Source organism: Wyeomyia smithii, chromosome 3, assembly GCF_029784165.1.
Source record: "Wyeomyia smithii strain HCP4-BCI-WySm-NY-G18 chromosome 3, ASM2978416v1, whole genome shotgun sequence".
Taxonomy (NCBI): Eukaryota; Metazoa; Arthropoda; class Insecta; order Diptera; family Culicidae; genus Wyeomyia; species Wyeomyia smithii.
In genome coordinates, this window is record NC_073696.1 from 195,171,366 (window position 1) to 195,186,172 (window position 14,807).

Genomic DNA, 14,807 nt, shown 5'->3' on the forward strand with positions numbered 1-14,807 from the left:
TCATCAACATCAGCAGGATCCGTGACACCTGTCAGTTCGTAAAATGGTCTATACTCGAACTCTAATCGTGATGGCGCCGGAAGTTGCACCGTTCATCACGAAATACCATAAGAGCGCATACGCGTTGTTCTTCTGACCGCATCTGGTGTCGGCTCACTACTCGAAGCAATCGCTGAAGGAGATAGAGCGGCTGGATATCGATGTGGTATCCAAGTCGGCGAATCCGCCCAGCATCTCCCAGCTGCGTCCCATCGAGAACTGAGGAGGATGCGATGAACTAAACCGTACACACAGAAAAAAAAACATGGTAATTTTTACTATTTTAGGGGTCAGCATGAGCTGATTTGATCGGTGGTTTTCAACCGACTATTTTATATGGTCTAGATAACAATTCGGTGGTTATTACAACAATACCAAGACCAAAAATCAAATGGTGAAATCGACCATGTATGGTTAAGGTGACAATGTTTTTCATACTTTAAAACTGTCATAATGACCATGTTTAGTTATAATGAGCCATCCACCTAATTGTTCGTACAACATGAGAATAGTCATTTCCAGATGAGAACATTAAAATTTGTTGTTTTGACCATGTATTTGTTGTCTGAACCAAATTTAACAGTCGGTTGAAAACCACCCATCCCATCGTGTCAAGCTGACGCCCGAAATGGTAGAAATGACAATTTCTACCATTTTAGAGATCAACTCAACAATTTTTGTTTGTTTTTTTTTTTTTCTATTCGCTATGGTCGTTTTAGGTTATTGTCATCATATTAATTTAAATAACGCTGATCGTTAAGTCTGTCGCTGATCGCATAGTTTAATTATAACTAATGTTATAGTGAAAAACTTCTTAGCCCTAGAAAGATAGATTGCGTCAATTTGCCTCCTCGCTCTTAGTGATATTGCTCTCTTCTTTTTCAAATAGTGCGAAAACGTTTTCGTTATTTTAAAAAACTGAATTCTTGTTATGAATTTGTTATGAAATTATGTATCTATATGATTCAAAATTCATGCATCAAATTAACGCCGAAATAATATTAGGGTTAAACTACACAGATATAAATAATGGTAAACTACACAGATATAAATAATGCCTCAAGTGGGTAAATTTCAGTACATGATTAGCGTTATATATGGCTTAACTATATATAATTATTAATAATAATGAATGAATATATTCCCGGAACACGATTGGCAGTTCGTTTAGCTCTGGACTCTGGAACGTTTGCCTTAAAGTAGAAATTTCATAAGTTGCAAGAATTTCGAGTTGGTTTAAAAAATTACCTTCGGATGCTTTTTCATCCTTTACAGAAAAAAAAACGCTGTAAATGATTTTTTTAAGCATGTATTTGGTTTTAACCATGGTCATTGTGCGACGTTGGTTTCTGCGAATTTTATTTTGTGCGACCTTTTTTATGCGGATATCTTATTTGTGCGACTTTGTGCGATTTTTTTATGCAGTATATAGAAAAAGAGTACATCCGACAAGATTTCCAGCCATTTAGTTTTTCCGATTCTTGGAATGAATTTCAACGCATTACATAAGTGTTGCGTCGGAAAACTACTATTTGAGCCAGTTTTACGTTGGAAAATATAAAATAAATAATGCATGTATGAAACATGGCGAAAGCATGATTAAAAAAAAGGGTTTGTATGTTAAATTCTAACAAAAGAAGTTAAAAAGCACTGCTATCAACATTACTGGTTTCAAATAATCTAAGACTGAAAATAGAGCACTTTGGTCTAAATAGCATTCTTCGATATAAAGTGAAAATTCATCTAGCGAAAGAAAAGTATATACAGACAGTTCTAAGGAAATTCAACGGTTTCTAAAACAATTAAACTAAATAAATGTCTAAATTATTGCGCACTATTTTCGTGAAAAAACTTTTATATTCCACGCTTTTCGAAGGCCAGGTTTTTGCCAGAGCTTCGAGAAACAATTTAGAAAAAGAAAAAGGCTCAGAACAACCGCACATCGTAAGTACTTTTACCAGTTCAACGGTAGAGAGGGTTACTTATCTTGTTTAAATACTTACGTAATCACAGTTCTCGAATGCTCGCTTAAGCTTCTAACTATGATTTATTTTGATAGTTAGTCGTATATCGTTCCTAAAAAATAACTTTTATTAGGACAATAACCAGGAACGTCTTAGATAACAGTTAATATGAAAACACAGTCAGTTTTTTACGCGGGAGATACGTACCTCGTAAAAAATCGCGTTAATTGAAAAATCCGCGTAAAGCAAACCGCGTTCATTAAAAAATTCAAGCGAAAAAAGGCACGGAAACCCGCGTAAAACAAAACCGATAAATTACGTTAGCAAAAAAACCGCGTTAGTTAACCCTCTAACGCTCACAAGGTTTATCATAAAAATTTATAGCTTCACGAGAAAATTCAAGCTGAACACTTTGTAGACTAACTAAAATTACTGTCAACTGTAGTATTTTGAAGAAAATGCCCAGTGATGCTCTGAGGCAGTATATAAAAGTTTATGGAACAATCGTGAGCACAACAAACTAATTTATGTCAAAATATGATGGTTATAAATCTTGGTGCTTTAGAGTCACCATGAGCGGGAAAGGGTTAAAAAATTAAAATTAAAATAAATTAAAAAAACGCGGATTTTCGAACGTGTTTTTTTCGCTCTGGTTTTTATCAAACTCGGTTTTCTTTACGCGAATTTTTGAATTAACACGGTTTTTTAAGCGATTTTTACTGACTATAAAGGTTAAATGTTTCTGATAGAAATACTCACTTGAACATCTTTCGAATTCGCGGTGACGACACATCTAAGAATTCCTCCTCAAAACAGTTGGGAGAGCACACGTCGCAGAGCGTTTAACTGACTTGAGCACGGCATGAAATCACATGCAAATTACGTAATGACGGTTATCTGTATGTTAAAAAAATATACTCAATATTGGTGAATGCATGGGGGGTTTAATATTTTCCTTATATTCCCAGAATTTCCAAATCCAAAATTTTTTTTTCAAATCTACGTTCTACGAACCCTTAACGTCACAATTTTTTGTGTAAGAGGCGCAATATTATTGTACAAATATTTTACTCATACTAACCTCTTCCGATTCTAGACGACTCAAAAAATTTAGTCTATTTCTGTCTTCGAGAGTTGCTTGTTTAGCGTATAATAAAAACTTAGTGACACCGCATTAATCTGAAGAAAAGCAAATGAACAACACATAAAGTGGGAATGGAATTGTAATTATTAAAAATTGTCAAAAAAAAACAGTAAAACAATTTTTTGTACTGGGATTTCAAAGTTGCGTTCATCTACGTTGTACTTTTTGGTGCTGAATGCTGAAAAATATCAGGGAAATCAACGTTATATTTCAGGAATTTTTTTTTTGCCACCCTGCAATTCAACCTGACGTAACCGACGGCAATATATATTGTGCTCATAGGTGCATAAGAGTCACTCTGCCGAAAACTTATGAGTAAATTTATTTAAACAGCTGGATTATAAAACAAGCTTTCAAGGATTACTTGTTCATTGCAAGTTGAGAATAATTCACTTCGATAATAGAACAAATAAGTTACTATGATTTTCAACTATGAATTTTCATTTCCGAGTCTAATTTGGTAACATGAAAAAACAATATCGCATGCTAGCTAGTGGGGCTAAAAGCGGTCTCGACCAACCATATTAGTTGAGAGAATTCGTTATCGATATTGTTTTTAGTTGGAAAGTAGGTTCAAATCCCTACGAATGATAAATTCTAATTGCGAAAGCAATCAAATCATAATAATTAAAATTACTAATTTCTAACAGTGTTGAGAAGTCACCATTTGTGATTGGACACACATACTCATTATTCACTAATATTTATCATAAATACTTAAACTACTAACAAATAACCCCCCCGCCCCATTAAAAAAAAGATATTGTTTTTGGTACATTTTGCATGTTGTAGGATAAGGTCAACGATACACCGGGCCCCAGTGCTGAGTCGAGAAGATTTCCAGCTTAAAAATCCCCGTCCTGATCAGAAATCCAACCCGATATTACAACCGTGTGGGAGAGCTAGAGTCTTTCGTCATCGCTAACCACCAATTTTGTGACATGGGACCAGCGAAAAAAAAATCCACCATCCATAAGCAAACAAATCTGTACAGTAAAGGCGTTTCTTAACCTTATTGCAAAAGTTATCACAAATTTCATGATATTGCTATGAATCTATGGGTAGTTTATTTGCATACAAACCTCAGAACCATATCTTTCCACTGGTCGAGCGCCTGCCTCGAGGAAATCAGTAGCACAATCGTGCAATATTACACATAAATCCCTCACATAGTCCTCTCGGCATCCAAGAAAAAGGCACGTCCGAATCGCAACCGCTCAACCCGTCAAACGCGGCGTTAATCAAACTAACGGTGAGGCAATAAACAAAATATACATAATCATAATCATTATATTTAAAAATTAGTTCAACTAAAACCGGCCGACAAACGCAAACATAAACACAACAATAATTTTTTATTTGATATCAAGCACTTACCTAAAACTTCGTTGAAATCATTTAAATCCGTTGAATCTTTCAAATCACTGTACTTGAACTTCACTTTGAATCAAAAATTCTGCACTAAATGAAAAATTAACAATCCAACACAATTAGGGTAAAAATGTATAAAACGCCCCCCCGGGGCATAACGCCCCAGTCCATTTATTCGAAAACACACACAAAATAAGACATGAGACTATTGGGAATCCGTAGCGGGTCATAGGACCAACCTTCTGTGCAAGTTTGATAATTGTCACTAGAAGCAAAAAATATACAAAAATCAATTTTGTTTTGAGCTGCTTCAGATCTAATTTCTTGCAGTGTTTCCGTAACGTTTTTTCACTAATGTATAAAGTTTGTTACCTGGTTTTTGTACTTATTATCTCAAATGAACCTCTAAGCAGCTGTATCTAGTGAAGAAACGATAAAAATTGTATAATTTGCTTAAGTATTCAATGCTTTCTGCTACATTACAGCACCGGGCAATATGCCCCACCGCTAGCCCGGCTAATTTGTTCATTGCTTTAGCGTTTGCTTCTGAGACTTCAATCGCTGTTTCACTTCGCATGCTGAGCCGGCATATGAAGCTACTGTATGGGGCATATCATACTGCATCTGATTGGAAAGCTTGCAATTCAGTCATATTTTTTAATACAATTATGGCGTTTTTGTGTAACAGTAATTACAAAATAAAATAATAGCAGTGCATTACCAACTAAATAGTGTATTCAACTGCATGAAAGATTTGTTGTTTGTGATAAACATAGCTACAATATTGACAATGTTCCTTAGGGGGGGCGTATTATACCTGTTTACCCTACCAGCCTTTTTGTTTCGTGTTGGGTTGGGATGCGATGAGCAGAGATGCCAGATGTTTTTGAAAAATGTCTGCAACTGCTCGAAAAACTGAAAAAATCTGCTTGAAATCTGAAAAAAATCTGTTGGTGATTCGAAAAAATTTCGCTCGCGCTGGTAAAAGTCTGTGAAAATCTGCACACATTTTGAGAAAAACTGCGCAAATATAAGGAGACTCTGACAAAAATCTGCAGAAACTATGGAAAATCTGTGAATATCTGCAAATTAATAAAAATCTGCACACGGACTCTAAAATTCTGCGTTTTGCAGACAAATCTGCACATCTGGTATCCCTGGCGATGAGAAAAAAAGAAAAAAATTAGCTGCTCGAAAAATATTACACGTATGTTCGTATGACCATATGAATAGGTTAAATTCAACTCGTAAACTAGTTGTAATGAAATATCGATAGTTCAGATCACCAGTTAAAACATGGTCGCTATGATCACTACGAGTGAGTAGTGTTGACAATGCAAATTGGTAATGCTTTGCTCACTGTCATAGTATTTTTAACTATAAATTATTTCAAGGTCACAATTGTCATGGTAATAGCTACAATATTCGGTTATTGTTAAATTGACCATGAGTGTAAGGTTAATAATAACATTTTATTTTTCTCTGTGTAGAATTTAAAAACATTCCTACACGCTAGGGGCTAGACACCTTTATTTTTATGTAAAATATTTCGATGACATAACTCGATATCGGTAGACATATTTTGATACTTATCGTTTATCTGTCTATTGACAACTCTCCAACGATAATATAACGTCAACGAGCTATGATATAAATAGAGGTGTGCCTAAAAACCAGGGGGGATCTATCTGTCAAACATCGTGTAACCAACATATTCGGCAACATGGTGTTTGTTTTGGTTTTTGTTCTTTTTGGTTATGAAATTGATCGATGTGAAATATTATAGAATTGGAACGTTTTTTTTTATCAAAACTCGAGAAACCGCGGAAAACTTTTATGAATGTGTTGTGTGGTGATTTTTTCCTCATTATCGTTCATAGTTACAAACGTCACGGACCAACAAACGTCATGGACCAGAGCTGATCTGCGATAACGCACACATATATGAAATTTGACAGCAGTGAATCCCCTCTGCTAAAAACGTAACGATAAATACTTCGTAATATTGAATATTGGAAATATTTCGCAATATATCAATAGTGTCTTGCCCCATGCCTATACGCATGTTTTCGTCCGTTATGGCGAACTTTCCGGTTAGATGGCAAAAGGCCGCTCGCAATGATGTGGAGTTTTTTGTAAGTAAGTAAATATCGTCAGTTGAATTCAATACTGGCACAACTCAAAATTCATAGTTTCGAAAAAACGCATTTAAAAATTGGCGTCAAAAATTTCTTTTTTCCAATTTCATTGAAAACTTCAAATTTTAAGACTTCCCATTTTTATTGAACCTGTTTGGGTCTGCTATGTGCACATAATGATCACGAATTGTAACCTCATTTTTTCGTCTGTTTCGGGGATTTTAGAATTGTGCCATAAAGGCACATCTACTTTTAAAGGTAAAAAGGTAGAAGATATAATTTCCGACCTAAAATTTGTTTAAAGACCATTCTGACGTATGTTTCATCCTCCATCAAAATACAGCCGTTGTATTCAGTCACGACTTGCTTGTATAGCTTTCTTGTTCCGGTTTTGGCAACCAGGTTTTATTTCAGCGTCCTGTTGGGCTGTTTGCTGGCATGATACGAGCTTAATCCTTCACGCATGCAGATTCGACAAACTGTACTATGTGCTGCAATGAACCTTTTCGCCAAATTACTGAAGGAGACCCCAGGATTTTTCCGGACTGCCCTGATGACCTTCGCTCGTAGTTTCCGGTCCAATGCTCCACCTCTACGTTTGGTTTGTTTAGCGCGATCCACTATCAAAGTGTCCGGTATCGTTTGAGCACGGTATTCACAGTCGATTTCGGTAGTTCGAGAGTCTTCGCGATCATTCCTCTTGACCATGTTGGGTTTTCAACGTAGGTGTGCAAATTTTTTCTCGTCTCTCGCGTACCATCTTGGATAACTTTTTAACGAGTGTACCAATCCTGACGAAATTTTCACCACTAAGTAAACAAACCTTCCGGTTCAAAACGCTGTCATTAGTTTCTCGATACGATAACTAGAAGCGCTGCAGTAAATAAAAAGGAAACGGCCAAATACTAAGTGGAACAAACCTTACGCCGCATTCTCTTAATGCATAGATATGTTTTCCATGCTCTTTTTTCCCCCAGTCAAACTAATCAGGCTCGAGGTTACTTCACTTCTGATCAGTCTTCGGGTTGTGCAGATGTTTAGTCAAGACGGACGGATTTGTCGTGTGTAAAACACCGTGCATAGTCTGGAACGCACGCGTTGTAGGTTGTGGCCTGAGTTGATATCCGCACTCCAAGAAGAGCGTACACTCTTAGATATTATCATCAAGTACGTTAAAATAAATTACGGAGATTACAACAGCTCCCGTTAAAAATCTCGGTAATACATTAAAATACCGAGCTTCTGTAAAACCGAAAATTGACAACATGTCAAATTTTGACGAGATTCTCGGTAATATTTCACCGAGATACTCATGAAATATTTCCGAAACTTGTTGTAATATGCTTAACACTCTGAAATTTCAACTATCAAATTATTACGAAAACTTCGGTAAAATTTTCTGTAGGACGTATTTTGAGATTTCTCAGTTAAATTCATAAAATTATCCAAGCGATTACCGGCCATCGGTGGAAACGTGGTCAATTTGGTTTATTATTCGGTGGTCAGATAGACTCCAGGTGTCTTTGAGGATTTCTGCGGGGAAAAATCGTTGACCGTTGTCGTTCGTGTCGCTGTGCAGGCTGGGAAGTCCTTTTGAGGGCTGAAACTGAATATTTCGTTTCGATTCGGCTAATGTCGAAGATTCCGAAGAACATTTTCAAACGAATTTGATTACGAGTTTGTTTTTTCCTGTCATTGGTTCATTTCAAATGGAACTGATGATTGTTTCAATTGACGGATAAACTGACGCAATTTCTGAATCATTCCTTTTACTTCAGCATGTCGATTGTAATTAGTACCGCATTACGTTATTTGATGATAGTTCTCTAATGTCGAATTCGTTTTTACGGCAGGACTATACCCTCCCGGACTACAATTTACAGCCGAAAAAAAAAAACACTTTCCGAGCAGTTACACTCTGTTTCTTGGGCGGACTGTCCGGGACAGAAAAAGGGTAGTCCGGGATAGTCTGGAAAATGTAAGAAAAAACAGTGATAGGACAAAGTGTAGTCCGCGGGGTAGCTACACCGCAAAAACGAAAACGACATAACGCTTTAGCAGTGTTAAATTTGGAGTTATTCACATTATATTATGCATGGGATGGATAGCATGGCCTGCTCGATCACCGCAGCCATTACGTACGTCACTCAGGTTCCGATCAACATTTCGGAAGACTTTTTTTTGTTGTCACTCATGGTTTTAACTCATGGTTATTGGTGTTGGAAAAATCTTTTTCGCAGGACAGCATTGAATAATTCACTAAACATATTTCATGTGACGTCACCGCCCTCCTCTCCCTTCTCCGGGCTACGTCACATATCGTCCCGATTAATTTAATATATTTTTTTCATATGCGCGAAGTACTGTATACCGTTGTTTCCGTCAGTTCCCAAAGTCCTTTTTAATTGGCAATCGTCAGACGATAGTGACGCAGTCAACCTTCGCTTTGAGTTGAAAATCTTTTTTTTTTTCACCTGTACAACCCAATACAAGAACATTCGAGCAGATGTCATGTGATTTACGAAGAGCTCGATAATTAACCTAATGTTTATCGTTTGAAAGCAACAGTTGACAGCGTCACTATCACCTGACGATTGTCAATTGAAAATGACTTTGTTAGGGATCACTCCCCTGCCGACCTATGTAGGCGTTTATAGCCCTCATGACGATCTTGATGTCCTGTGGTGAACAGATGTCGTTTGTTGCCTTTAACTTTACATAACGGGTGACAACAAAAATTTTGGGATTTTTTCTATTGCTGTCGGAAATAGGTATATGAACTTAAAGAAATATCGATTTAATTTTCTACAAAAAAAATGAATGAACATTTGAGGAAAGTTCGCAACCGGCTTTTCGACGAAACTATTTCATGATGCCGAAACAAAAGTGTTACACGGTCTCCAAGTTGATTTTTCAAATGCATCTCTTGATTCTACCAATCAACCGTTTGCAGTTCGTTATTCTCCTATTTTTGTACACCAAAGAACTTAGAATCCCAAAGAAATATTCGATTGAGGCAGATCAGTTGGGTTGCGTATATTGGGTACAAATGGTATCGAATGGTTGTTCAGAAACATTTGGGTTTTTGTCTAATGTATTATTGCTGTTTTGGCCAAAACACATACCTTCCATCGGCATGGTGTTTGTGAAGAAATAGAAACAAAATTTTCTTTAAACATTCATTCTGGATGACCAAACCACTGGACTTGAACCATGATTGAGCCAGGACAAGTGAACACGCACATGTTTTACCTAATCTTTTTGCAGGTTTTCCAGGTAGAATTTATTCATTTGTTTGCGTCCATTAATGTAGAAAACATCTCAAACCAATCGCTAACGTAACATTGTTAGATAAATAACTTCATAATATTTATTAAATAGACTAATCATTCTATTACCGGGCCCGCTCATAGCATAATCTGTTCTAAAAGAATTCAATACTTTACTGCTGTCTATAGACAAGTTGTTGGGAATTGATTCTTCGAGAAAATCAGGAAACTCATTAATTTATCTTTACTAGGGTCAACAATTGATTATTCTTGAACTACTGACTAGTAGTATTCTGATAAAAACGTTCTTGTCTGAATTTACTTTGAAATAAATGCAAAGGAATATGTATCTAAGCCGCTTTTGTTACCTCAAAAAAGAATTGAGGGAACCACCTTGTATGGAGCCATTAATGATAAGACTCCCTTAAAACCAGGTAAATGCAGTAATCCGCGTATGTCCCAGAAGTCACACGAAAAATTCTCGTAAAGAGCAGTCTAGTGTATATGATTTGACTGTTTCAACATATATGATCCGACATGATAAGGGCGATAAGCATTTCGTCAGTTCACACGCATTTTGCACTGTTTTATGTGCCAAGCATTCCTGCCAGATTTTCACTCTTTTGAAGATACTATATACTCAAGATGGAAAAGCACAGTTTATTTTCTTGACGCAATGATTGGCAGCTTTTGTATAAAGTGGGATTAACGTCATGACACAAAGACCACACTGATGGTAAAACGAAAGCCCGAGCCGTATGGGGATTTAATTTGGCATGTCTGTTATACAAAAGCGACACAAGCGATCCAGCAAAAAGAGAAAGCCAGGTGGATTTAGCAGGAAAACCGCTAATCTGGAATCAGTGCTCTCGGTTCCTTTCATATGCTGCGGTCTAGTAGCGTTATGGGGCATACAAAGCGAAGAATATACGCATGCCATCTGGATTTTATGCGATGGAGCAGCAACTATAAATATTCTAAAATGAACGCACATGTGAACCTCCATATTCAGCCACGGAAAGGGCTCTGCGTATGCATTTGATACTATTATCATATTTTCTGATTCCAAGCTAGCCTTGTTTCGAGTAAAGCCTGCCAGAAGTAATAAATTTTTCAAGCTTTTCTCGAAATATGCGGGAAATTTGCCGACGTTCGTATATCTTATCATTTTATTAGCATACCTCCAGTATGAGAAGCATAATAAAAGATTTCTCGAGGACGCGTTCCAAAAATAGTATTAAGAAATAACTGCGAACGACACAGTAATATCCAATTATGTTGTTCGTGTACCTACCCGAATGTGGCATCGCTGGTGGTGACAGCAGCAAGAGCTCGCACCGGGGGGCACCAATTGTGTTACGAGAAAACGAAATTAAGGGTTGTTCACAGTCGGTTCCCAATAGGGAAATTATTTATTTTAGTTCGGCATTTGCCGACTTTTCTTATCAGGCACAATGAATTCAGGCTCCCCCTCTCTCTGGTACAGCCTAATATCCTGATGCCTTGAAAAAGGTTCGCCCCCTAGAGACCGTTTGGTGTCATTGAAGTCAAAATCAAATTTGTGTATTATGCCAAATTTTATTATACTTATTCTTTGTTATTGCTGAAAACGGTTATCATCATATATCAGCATTTTAGGATTTTTATTTTGCATTTGTATTTTTCTGATTTTTTGTAGATAAACAGGTGAAGCACATAATTACTTAAAGAGATAATTTACGGTTAAGCAAAGTTTACAGTTCCATGCGAAGTGAAAAATTTGACAAATGGAAAAGCGTAAATTTTCGCGAGTGAAATCTTTCGTGAAAACCCGGTTGTGGAACACACAGGTATTTCACCAGCCAGCAGTTTACAGTTCAAGTGAAGCGAAATTCACGAGTTTACACTTCAACCGAGGTAAAAATGCTGCTTCTTTTTTCTCGAGTGTATCCAAGCGTGAAAAAAAGTGAGCTCGTTTGTTCACAGTTCCAAGCGAAGTGAAATTTCGCAGGAAGCATCTCTCACGCGCGTGAAAAAATGAACATTTTGTATGAGATTTTCACTTCGCTTGGGACTCTAGAGAGGGCTTTTTATGATTATTCAAATCTCCCTTTTCAACTGTTTTGCACTAAAGAAAAAGAAATTGAGGCGATCAATCAGACACCGATGCACACGATTGAAATAGTTTGCTTCTCACAAAGTGCATGCAAAAAATAAAAAATCACAGGAAGGTTGTATGCAAAGCCACGACCGCAAGGTTGAAGTAGAATACTTTTACTAGAAAGATAACTCGGCTGCTTGCGTGTCAGTCATTTTTTCTAGTAAATAAACGTTGACCGTTCATTGGCAGTATTGTAATTTCTTTTTGTTTGATATTTTGAATGAAGTTCATTGAATATTTTAAATTTTGTGCAAATGGTCGGCGTGCGACCAGACCGAACCAAGCGCCAATTTTCCAAAAATCGAGTTTTTATCACCAGTGGATGTTGAAATTGAATATCTATCTTATATGAAAAAAAAGAAATCATTTGAACAATTTATAATGGTATTAAAACAAAATCTCTCTGCAGAAGCCTGCAGGAAACATATGGGGTGGTTAAACTTTGATCGCCGATTACTCGAAATAATGTTTTCGCACTTGGTTCGGTCTGGTCGCACGCCGACTGAATGAGAAGTTGAAGTGCTGCCGAATTGTAATATGCACATTTAATACGACATCATTAAACGAGAACGGAACAAAGGCTACGGTTATGCAGAACGCGAATGACGACGCGATTAAGTATAGCGCAAAACGAGAAAATATTAACTCTTCAAATATTCATTTTTGTTCTTCAAATTTCTGTTGCTCAATTTAATATCCGATGAAATGTCTGTTTATTATCTGATGGAGTTCTTATATAGGCCAAATGATGCATTCCCAATTTACTAGGTCCATAACTCTGCCGACCGTGCTTGGGAAAGCAATCGTATAACGACCAATCAGAGGTCGAATTTTGTGTTTTGACAAGGCTTAAGGATTTTCAATAGTACAATAATTCGAATAATAAAATTGCAATTTCATGCATCTGGTAGGAATCTTAGAATATTTTCTAATCGATTGCTGCAAAAACGAAGGAAATGCATCGAAAACAAACCGATTTATTAGCATTTGAAATTGGACATATTTCTCACTTTTTTCAGTTTTAGATTTTCATTTCACATCCCTATGTAGCCGAACTTCCTGAGAGAAGTATTCTACTTCAAAAAAAATCACTTTTGTTTTTTTTTCATCCTTAACCAAGCTTGCCTCGCGTGCAAACTTCCATTCAGGAAGAGGCGATGAAAGGTATTATCTCGTTGGTTATATTGTATTATGAAGCCAACAGATAAAACGACCACATTTTTTATATCGCTCATAAAACTAGTACTCTGCTCCTAGTCAGTAGTAGAATGGATGAGAGGACAATCCTTTGGGGCCAAAAGGCGATAAAAGGCATCATCAAAAGAGAAAGTTGGATACACTATTGTCATACTTCCGGCGTTTCGTCGGTGCAATACTGTTTCGGAACCCACCCTCCTGAGTACCAATAAGCAGTTAGCGCTGTATATATGAGACACCAGGATTAGTCGTACAGTAAGAAAAGGACGAGAGAATGACAAATGGGAAAATCTCCTTTTGTTTGCGTTGAAAAATATGTTCGTTTTCCGGTCGATTTTAATAAAGATGTTAACTTTTGCTACATCTCTGACAAAATGGTTTTTTGATCGAAATTTGTTATCTGTAGCGAAGAGCTATCGTGACAACGTTCTCCACAATATGCTCTATTCTGTGGCTACAGTGATCGATATTTGCTGTGGTTTTCTAAGCCTTTTCTACGGTGATTAAACTGTAACTTCGAATCCAATACCTGGAAAGACAGATGAAAATAAACAAGCCTATCGATTCCAATAAAATAACGGATTCACATCACCTATCTATCACAGCTGCGACGGATATATCCTGACCATGTGCTTTTATGTAGACACCCACTAGCAAGTATAGGAAACTACCCTGGTAACCGAATCGGAAGTCATAATAATAGCAGTGGCAATTTATTCGGTGTACTGATTTCTTTTTACGATAGTCAGTATCGAAACTTTGTCAGACGAAGCCACAAACCACGTAGGACTGGAAACAGGTTGGGCTAGAGTGTTATGGATACTCGTAATAAAAATCAATGTGAAACGAAATGTGCCAATCTGCAATGTGTAACCTACTTTTGGTCCGTGCAATGTTGGAAATGGTTCATATAACCATATAGAAGTGGAAAATTTGATTTCATCTAAACCAGCTGGAATGCGTGCGAAGCTTCCCAATTTGGTTCGAGTAAGAACCTTCCAAATCGACTTTTTGCCTCGGTCGTATTGATTTCCCTGGCGAAGCGCGGCAACACTAATGGAGCGGTCGTTATTAATGATTGAATTTATGCAAAGTGGCAGATTGGAAAGGTTTTTTTTTTTTCTTCACGCGATGCGATATTTCTCTGAGTAATTTACATTAGCATCGGACCTTCTGAGAGTTGACAGTTTTTTTCGGTTTTGTTAGTTTTACGAATCTCTCTTTACTCTTTACTCTTTAATTTTCTGTTACTGCATTAAATTTGATCATGAATCGTGCAGTTTTTAGGTGAAGGAGATAAAAGAAAATTACCATTTTTATAAACCAGGAATTATAGAAGGGTTGGTAGATGTTGTTTTGTCTTAAAATATTGATGACTCTATATTTGATTACGCCTCCGATGCACCAGTTTGACTTCAGCTAAGGGATAACCCCCATGATTAAGTAATTTGCTTGCAAAAGGTCACCGCAGGCGAGTCACTGGCCGGTTCGAAAGACAGATACAGGAATGAAGTTGAGCGTTTCGGGTTTAAAATTAGTATAGCA

At 36.9% G+C, this 14,807-nt stretch overlaps 1 protein-coding gene and 1 long non-coding RNA gene across 3 annotated transcripts in view; one reads left to right on the forward strand and one right to left on the reverse strand.

Moving 5' to 3' along the window:
- LOC129732631 (uncharacterized) overlaps positions 1 to 14,807 on the forward strand; it is a 272,761-nt gene that overhangs the window by 167,770 nt on the left and 90,184 nt on the right. The window lies entirely within an intron of this gene.
- LOC129732632 (uncharacterized) lies at positions 2,767 to 5,030 on the reverse strand. Its single transcript, XR_008729304.1, has 5 exons — positions 4,891 to 5,030; positions 4,525 to 4,608; positions 4,230 to 4,393; positions 3,085 to 3,182; positions 2,767 to 2,900 (listed from the first exon to the last, which is right to left on the reverse strand). It is a non-coding gene; the product is annotated as an uncharacterized LOC129732632 (long non-coding RNA).